Below are 8,424 nucleotides of genomic sequence, written 5' to 3'. Positions count from 1 at the left end.
CACATTGCAGTAAATAAATATGATCCGATAGCAATTACAGAGACGTGGCTGCAGGACGATAAAGACTGGGTCCTTAATATTGAGGAGTACATGACATACAAGAAGGAAAGAAAGCTGGGTAAAGGTGGAGGGTAGCACCTCAGAGTAAAAGCACCATAGGTAGCAAAAACCACAATATGATTGAATTTTACATCCAGTTTGAAAGGGAGAAGAGTGGGTCAAAGACTAGTATCTTAAACATAAAAAAGGCAACTATGTGGGGATGAAAGCTGAGTTAGCTGAAGTGAACTGGGAAACTAGGCTAGAGGATAGATCAATAGAGAAGCAGTGGCAAACTTTTAAGGGGATATTTCAGAGTATTCAGAATAAGTACATTCCTACTATAAAGAAAAATTCTAAGAGGAGGACCTACCACCTGTGGTTAACTAAAAAAGTTAAGGAAAGCATCAAACTTAAGGAAAAAGCATACAGCTCCACAAAGATAAGTGGCTGGACAGATGATTGGAGAGAATAAAGAATGGTAGAGAATGGCTAAGAGGTTAGTCGGGAGAAAGAAATTGGAGTATGAGAGGAAGCTAGCTAGAAATGTAAAAATGGATAGCAAGAGTTTCTTCAGGTGCTTAAAAAGGAAAATAATAAGTAAAGCGAGTGTTGTCCTCTAGAGAGTGACAGTGGGGAGTTAATTGCAGATAATAAGGAAATAGTGGAAGAAATGAGCAAATATTTTGCTTTTGTGTTCACTGTAGAGGATACAAAAACATCCCAGCTGCAAATCAGGAGGTGAACGGGAGAAAAGAACTTGGTGAAATTGAAATCACTAGCAAAATGGTCCTGAGCAAATTGATGGAGCTGCAGGCTGGCAAGTCACCGGGTCCCGATGGACTACATCCTAGGGCCTTAAAGGAGGTGGCTAATGAGGTAGTCGATGCACTGGTGTTAATTTTCCAAAATTCGCTAGATTCGGGAAAGGTTCCATCAGATTGGAAAGTAGCAAATATAACTCCTCTATTCAAGAACGGAGGGAGGCAGGAAACTATAGGCCAGTTAGCCTGATGTCTGTCGTGGGGAGGATATTAGAGTCGATCATTAAGGAGGTTATAGCTGGGCATGTGGAACAGCTCAAGGCAATTGGGAAGAGTCAGCATGGTTTTATGAAAGGAAAATCATGTTTAACCAAGTTATTGGAGTTTTTTGAAGGAGTAACATGCGCAGTGGATAAAAGGGAGCCTGTAGACGTACTATACTTGAATTTCCAGAAGGCATTTGATAAGGTGCCACATCAAAGATTATTACGGAAAATAAAAGCGGATGGTTTAGGGGGTAACATATTAGCATGGAAAGAAGGTTGGCTGGCTGGCAGAAAGCAAGAGTATGCATAAATGGGTCTTTTTTGGATTGGCAGGATGTGACAAGTGGAGTCCCACAGGGGTCTGTATTGGGGCCTCAACTTTTTATGATTTACATCAATGACTTGGATGAGGGGAGTGAAGACATGGTAGCTAAATTTGCAGATGAAAGGAAAATATGTTGTGAAGAGGACATGAGGAGGTTGCAGATGGATATAGATAGGTTGAGTGAGTGGACAAAGATCTGGCAAATGGAGTTTAATGTGGGAAAATGTGAATTTGTTCTCTTTGGCAAGAAGAACAAAAAAGCAGAGATGACTTAAATGGAGAACGGCTGCATAATTCTGTGATGCAGAGGGATCTAGGTGTTCTAGTACATGAGCCACAAAGAAGTTAGCATGCAGGTACAGCAAGTAACTAAGAAGGCTAATGGAATGCTATCCTTTATTACGAGAAGGATGGAGCATAAAAATAAGGATGTTATGGCTTCAGTTATACAGCATTGGTGAGACCACACCTTGAATACTGTGTGCAGTTTTGGTCTCCTTATTTAAGGAAGGATGTAAATGCATTGGAGGTGGTTCAAAGGAGATTTACTAGATTGATACTGGGCTTGTTTCAACTGGAGTTTAGAAGAGTGAGGGGTGAATTGATTGAAGTGTACAAGATCCTGAACGGCTTTGACAAGATGGATGTTGAAAGGATGTTTCCTCTTGTAGGTAGTCCAGAACTAGGGGTCACTATTTTAAAATTAGGGGAAGAAGGACAGAGATGAGGAGAAATTTTTTCTCTCAGAGGGTTGTGCGACTTTGGAACTCTCTGCCTCAGAAAGTGGTGGAGGCGGGGTCATTGAATATTTATAAGGCAGAGTTAGATAAACTCTTGTTAGGCAAGAGGTTAGATGGGTGTTATGACTGATGCAGTTGGTAAAGCTGAGTTATTTAAAAATCCCAGAGGGAAACTTTAAACAACTGTTATAACCTATAATTTTAAGTGTTATGTTTGAGATGCAACTCTAAATTCAGGAGTCAGACCACCAGTTTTTGAGGCTTTACATTAAACTAATTAAAAAATTTTATTAATTTATACAAGTTAAAGTATATACACATGGCTACAAATTACTACTATCATAACTTTTGACAAATTCCCAAACTAATCTCAATTAAAGCAACAGCAACCCATAGACTTAACCAAACACCAGGCAAAACATTTTCACTGTACGAATTCAAAACGAGGTTCTCTTCACTGTGGAGGCAGTTGGAGGCTTACAGCTGCTTTTTGATCTCACATTGCCTCTGCTCTGCATACCCAAAACTGCTAAAATTATACCTACCACCACTGATTGAATTCAAATTCTCATTGTCTCACCAGCCTCTTTGAACTTCCCCTTTTAACAATGAAACCCCTTTCATCGTACCAATTTTATTAGTAATATAAACATATTGCTTGGTAACTGCTAGAAAGACATCAGTTTTCATTCCACTTCTTAAATGGTCTATTCAAAAAATGCAAATACTCTCTACCTCTCTGTTTACATTTCAGACTAATACATATCAAAGCACCCAGACTAGCTGACTTTAATTCAGTTAAGACACACCCGCAGACTAAACCTCTATTTTAAAGAAAAATATTTTCCAAAATATTATATACATTAATAGCTTCATGACAATGGGAATGTGGAAATCGATATGCAAGAAGATCAGCCATGATCTTATTGAATGGCAGAGCAGGCTTGAGGGGCCGAATGGTCTACTCCTGTTCCTATTTTGGATGTTCTTATGTTCTTAAAAGCAACCTAAAGGTATTTCATGTATACAGTATAATAGCAAGGCAGGAAACCCATGGAAATCACAACTTTTTGAATTTTTGCAAAATACCAGCACACTGCAGATAAATCTCTAACAGGACTTGCATATGTATATAAAATTGTGTGTAAGGCTTCCTATGCTTGTCCACCAAATAGGTGCCAGGTTTGTTTGCAAAACAGATGAAGAGGTAAAAAGAAAAAAAAAGAAAAAGTATGCAACTCACTATGTCAGAGCTAAAACATCCAAGATCAACGAAGGAGATATGGTACTGGCTTGTCAAAGACATGCTATTTATTTCGAGAATGATTAATGTCAAGGCTTCATGGATACTGTTCAACAAAACAAACATTCAATAACAAGAAATTTATCCTACTTCAAAACTATTGTCAAGTAAGACTACTCCATCTTTGGCTCCAATGAAGAAGACCTTTCACTGTTGCATGTAAATCTACTAGAATGCCCTAAGTATTCCTCATTAGGGAAAATGAACAAAAACACTATTTTGTTAATTATGAAACAAAACACAATATTAAGTGCTGCCATATAAATAGCTATAATGACACTGCATTTATACAGTTGATGTAGGTGCAAATTTTAAACTTGAAAGTAAAGGAGGAAATACTGAAGGTATAGATACCTATTTCATATTTTAGAATATAGGCTGTCAGCTGGGTAATTGATAAAAGAAGATTTCAGAATAGTATGAGCTCAGAACATATATTTGAGGAAGATTGTGTTATAAAGAGTATGCACAATATGTTTTGAATTATTGTACAGCAGCATTAAACATAAAAACATGACGTGATGAAGAGTTTGTACATGGCATTGATTAGGCCACAGTTAGAGTATTGTATGCAATTCTGAGCATCCCATTATAGGAAAGATATAGCTATGGAAGGGACACAGTAAATATTACCAGGGTTAAAAATTATGAAGAATGGCTGACTGAGAAAATGTTGGCTTTTCTCATTAAAATGGAAATGTTAAGGCCCCTTCCTGCAGCTCCAGCACTCCCTGCCCTGCAGATGGGGACGCTGCCATCTTCCCACCTCCACTCTGATTATGTATCTGGTGAGAAGGCCCGTGGATGACCTTCCACCCTGCTGCCAGCTGAGGACCTTAATTGGGCAATTAATGCCGACATAATGGCCTCATCTGCCACTGCTGGTATTAACCCAGCAGCAGGCAGGGGATTCGCCATGCAGGGGGCACAACAAGCAAACCCTGGCAATTTTTCTTGTGGGCTCCTGGGAGGGGAGTTGGTGGGGGGAGCTCTTTGTTCAAAGGCACTCGGGAGTCTGATCAAGGGACCCGGCATTGGAAAGGAGGGTCCACTGAAAGCCACCCCCAGCTCCCATAACTCCCTTCCCACCATTAATCACCTGTACCTGGGTCCCTCTTTGATCCGGGGCCTGGGATGGGCATAGTACTAGCAGCACTCACTGCCTTTCCACTGGTGCTGCTGAGTACAGAAGAGCTGCTGACCTCTGATTAACTGGCAGCTCTTGGTGGGCAGGATGCCTGTCCCCAGGGTCTGTCCAGAAGGAGGTCTGCTGCTAGCCTTTCAAGTTTCTGAGTGGCACAAGATACAGTGGGCCTTCTCAAAAAGAAGACACAACCCCTGTCGCCTCCATAAGATTCTGCCCAATGAAACAGATTCAGAATTCTTCTGAACCCTTTGTCTTTCTACATCTCTCGCCACCTTCAATTTCCTTCTTAAAACTCAGCCTTTTTAAACTGTCTATTCTGGCATCTTCCATGGTCTATGTCCCATTTCTGCTTACGTCTGACTCCAACTGAAAACTGCTTTTGGATATTTGCCTATGTTAAAAGCACTATATAATTGCAAGCAATTGTTGTGCACCTCTGCAGATAGATCGATTGACACAATGGTTCCCATATTTCAATCTAATGAGGAGGAGCTCCTTGACACCTTCTTTTCATTACAGATATATAGAAAATTAAGTCCTTAATGCTGCACGAAATGATTAAAATTTAAAGTGATACATGTGTTGGTTTGTTTATTTCATTAATACAAATTTCAATTGGCATTTAAAAACAATAATACATATTGCACTGATTGCATGCATTAAACATGCTGGTAGATTTCCTGCTGATGGTAAATTGGAGGAATTAAACTATGCCTCTGATGATTTATTAATTAAATAAAAGCAGTGATTGTTTACTGCAGTGTGATACCCCTAAAATATATAAATTGCATAGAAGTCTGGGCCAACTAATGGAATGGAATTTATCAAAGCTTTAGTAATTTAAACGCAATGGCCATTTGAAATAAGCAGTTAGCTATTTAATAGAGTGCACGTGCACAATTTATTAGTTAAATAACAATAGCAGCCATTTGATCCAAAAGGATTCCCCATAAAATATTTTAATTAAATAAAAGTGATCGATACAACATGATGTTTCTACACGCATTCATGAAATAAAGGCAGCATGCACTATTAAATGAATTATACATCTTGTTAGAGTGAGCCAGAAATATTTTATTAAAAAATTTATTTTACAGCTGCAGGACCAAGGATATAAATCTATAAATAGATTTAAGTTTATTAATGAAATAACAACATAGTACATTATTGAATTAATTATACAGCAGGTGGAATTTAGTTGTGGCGTTGTGGTTCCTGATGCCAATTCAGGAAGACTACAACAATGTGGCACAGGTCTCCAGTGGCCAGCTGAATGCAATTATGCGTTAGCTGATCAAGCGATCCAGACAGGCTGCCTGATCAAGTGTCAGGCATGGGAATGCTGCACATTAGCTGAGATGAGCATGAAACTGGCGTCATTTTTAAAAGGCAGTCAGACCAGTACTCAGAGTATAATAATCCATTTAAATGAAAGGCTGCTGCGGATGGAAAGGAGCAAGGTCAGAATTGTGGAGCAAAAATGAGGAATTCTTCTGCAAGTCCCAATTTTGACTTAAAACTGTATGTGAAGAGATATTGCAATCTGGGCATAGGATAGCACCAAGTTTCAGTGATGCCTCATTTATCGAGTTTTGCAAGCTGGGAGAGAGTGGCGAGATATTCTATTCCCTTCATTTGGCCACAAAAGATCTCATGCATAACCAAAGAAGCCTGGACACAAGTTGCAGCAGAGGTGAGCAGCTGGGGTGTGCAGCAGTGGAACTGGGTCCAATGTCAGAAGAGTTTGAATGGCCTATTCCGAACCGCAAGGGTGAGTCTGAGTAATGTTATACGTGGATGAAATGTGGACAGGGACAGAGGGGTCAATCAATTTCAGAAGGATTGGTCATTTATGTGTATCCTGTGCACTCTCAGCAACTGCTTCAAGATTATTGGATGTATGTAGGTTTCAGGTGAGTCCATCTCCCTCTCCATCTCACATAAGAGTGTACGCAAGGGAGGGACGCCTACATGTGCTCTTCTGTCATTGAACCGGGGGAGGTCCTGTGTCAAGGGCTTTTCCTTAGCCTCACCTGCAGTCTAACTCGCTGTGCACTTGTGCTTGCAGGTCAAAAGGGCTCACAATTGCCTGGAGGGGGCAAAGAGTGGTGGAGTGGTGGCCGATATCTGTGCTCTCACCCATGTGGAATTGGAAGCCCTGGAGCCGGCTGGGGAGCAGAGTGGTTTTGGATCCAGACAGTGGAGTGTTTGGCGTGTAGAATGAGGATCATGAGAAAATTGGTGTAGTGTAAATAAGCTTAGAGAGATGAATGTAGCTCAAAGACTGGTGTGTAGGAAATGGGTTTCAATTCATGGGGCACTAGCACTAGTACTGGAGAAAGTGGAAGCTATAGCATTGGGGCGGTCTTTACCTGAACCCTGCTGAGATCAGTGTTCTGGTGAGTCAAATAACGAGGGTAGCAGAGTGGGCTTTAAACTAAATACTGTAGCGAGGAGAAGGGATCACATGAGAGGGGATGTTGTTAATCAAAGGAACACGTCGAGGTAGTAGAGTAGGGTAGTAATTTGGGTAATGATTAGCAGAGTGTGGCAGGATGGGATGGAGCTTATAAACTCAGACCTGCAGATAAGGCCTGAGATTGAAAAAATAGTAAAAAGACAGGTAAAGGCTCTAACGTGTGCAGCATTCATAACAAAATGAATGAATTGTTAGCATAGATAGAAATAATAATGCATGACCTGATAGCCGTTACAGAGACATGGTTGCAAGGTGATCAAGGCTGGGACCCAAATTTTTTTTCAATGTATTCTCTCATAGGATATGAGCAATCCTGGTCATGCCAGCATTTCTTGCCCATCCCTAATTGCCTTTGAACTGAGTGACTTGCTAGGCCATTTCAGAGAGCAGTTAAGAGTCAAGCACCTAGCAGTGGATTGGGAGTCACATGTAAGCCAGAGCAGCTAAGGACAGCAGATTTCCTTCCCTTAAAGACATTAATGAACCAGATGGGTTTTCACAGCAATCAATGATGTTCTGTGGTCACCGCTAGCTTTTAATTCTAGTTCTTTAAATTCCACCAGCTGCCATTTGAACCCACACCCTCAGAACATTAGCTCGGGCCTTTGGATTATTCGCCCAGTGACATAACCACGATGCTACCATCTCTCCTATTGAAGGGTATTTAACATTTTGAAAAGATAGGAAGCTAGGAAAAAGTGGCTCTGCAGTGGCAGACTTTTAGGGAGATATTTAATAACACTCAGCAAAGATTTACCCCAGTGAGAAAGAAAGGCTCCTTGAGAAGGATGCATCATCTGTAGCTAAATAAGGAAGTTAAGGATTGTATCAAATTGAAAGAAAAGAATGACTCAAGAAATAATTAGGAAGAAAGTAGAGTATGAGAGAAAGCTAATGAGTAATACAAAACAGATCCTAAGAGTTTCTACAAGTATTTAAATAAATAAAGAATAACCAAAGCTAGTGTTGGTCCTCTAGATAGTGAGTTTGGGAAATTGATAATGGCAAACAAGGAAATGGTGGAGGCATTGAACAGGTATTTTGTTTCTGTCTTCACTGGAGACAACTTATAGAACTTCCCAAAGATACTTGAAAAACACAAGGTGAAAGGGAGGGAGGAAATTAAAACGATCACCATCACCAGGGAAAAGGTGCTGGGAAAATTATTAGACTGAAGGCTGACAAGTCCCCAGAGCAGATGGCCTGCATCCTAGGGTCTTAAAAGAAATGACTGCCGAGAAAGTGGAGGCATTGGTTATAATCTTCCAAAATTCCTTAAATTTGGGAAGGGTGTCAGCAGATTGGAAAATTGCAAATGTATCACCTGTATTCAAGAAAGAAGGGAGACAGAAAGCAAGAAT

The sequence above is a fragment of the Carcharodon carcharias genome, chromosome 3 (assembly GCF_017639515.1).
Source record: "Carcharodon carcharias isolate sCarCar2 chromosome 3, sCarCar2.pri, whole genome shotgun sequence".
In the NCBI taxonomy this organism is placed as follows: Eukaryota; Metazoa; Chordata; class Chondrichthyes; order Lamniformes; family Lamnidae; genus Carcharodon; species Carcharodon carcharias.
This window is presented reverse-complemented; position numbering follows the sequence as displayed.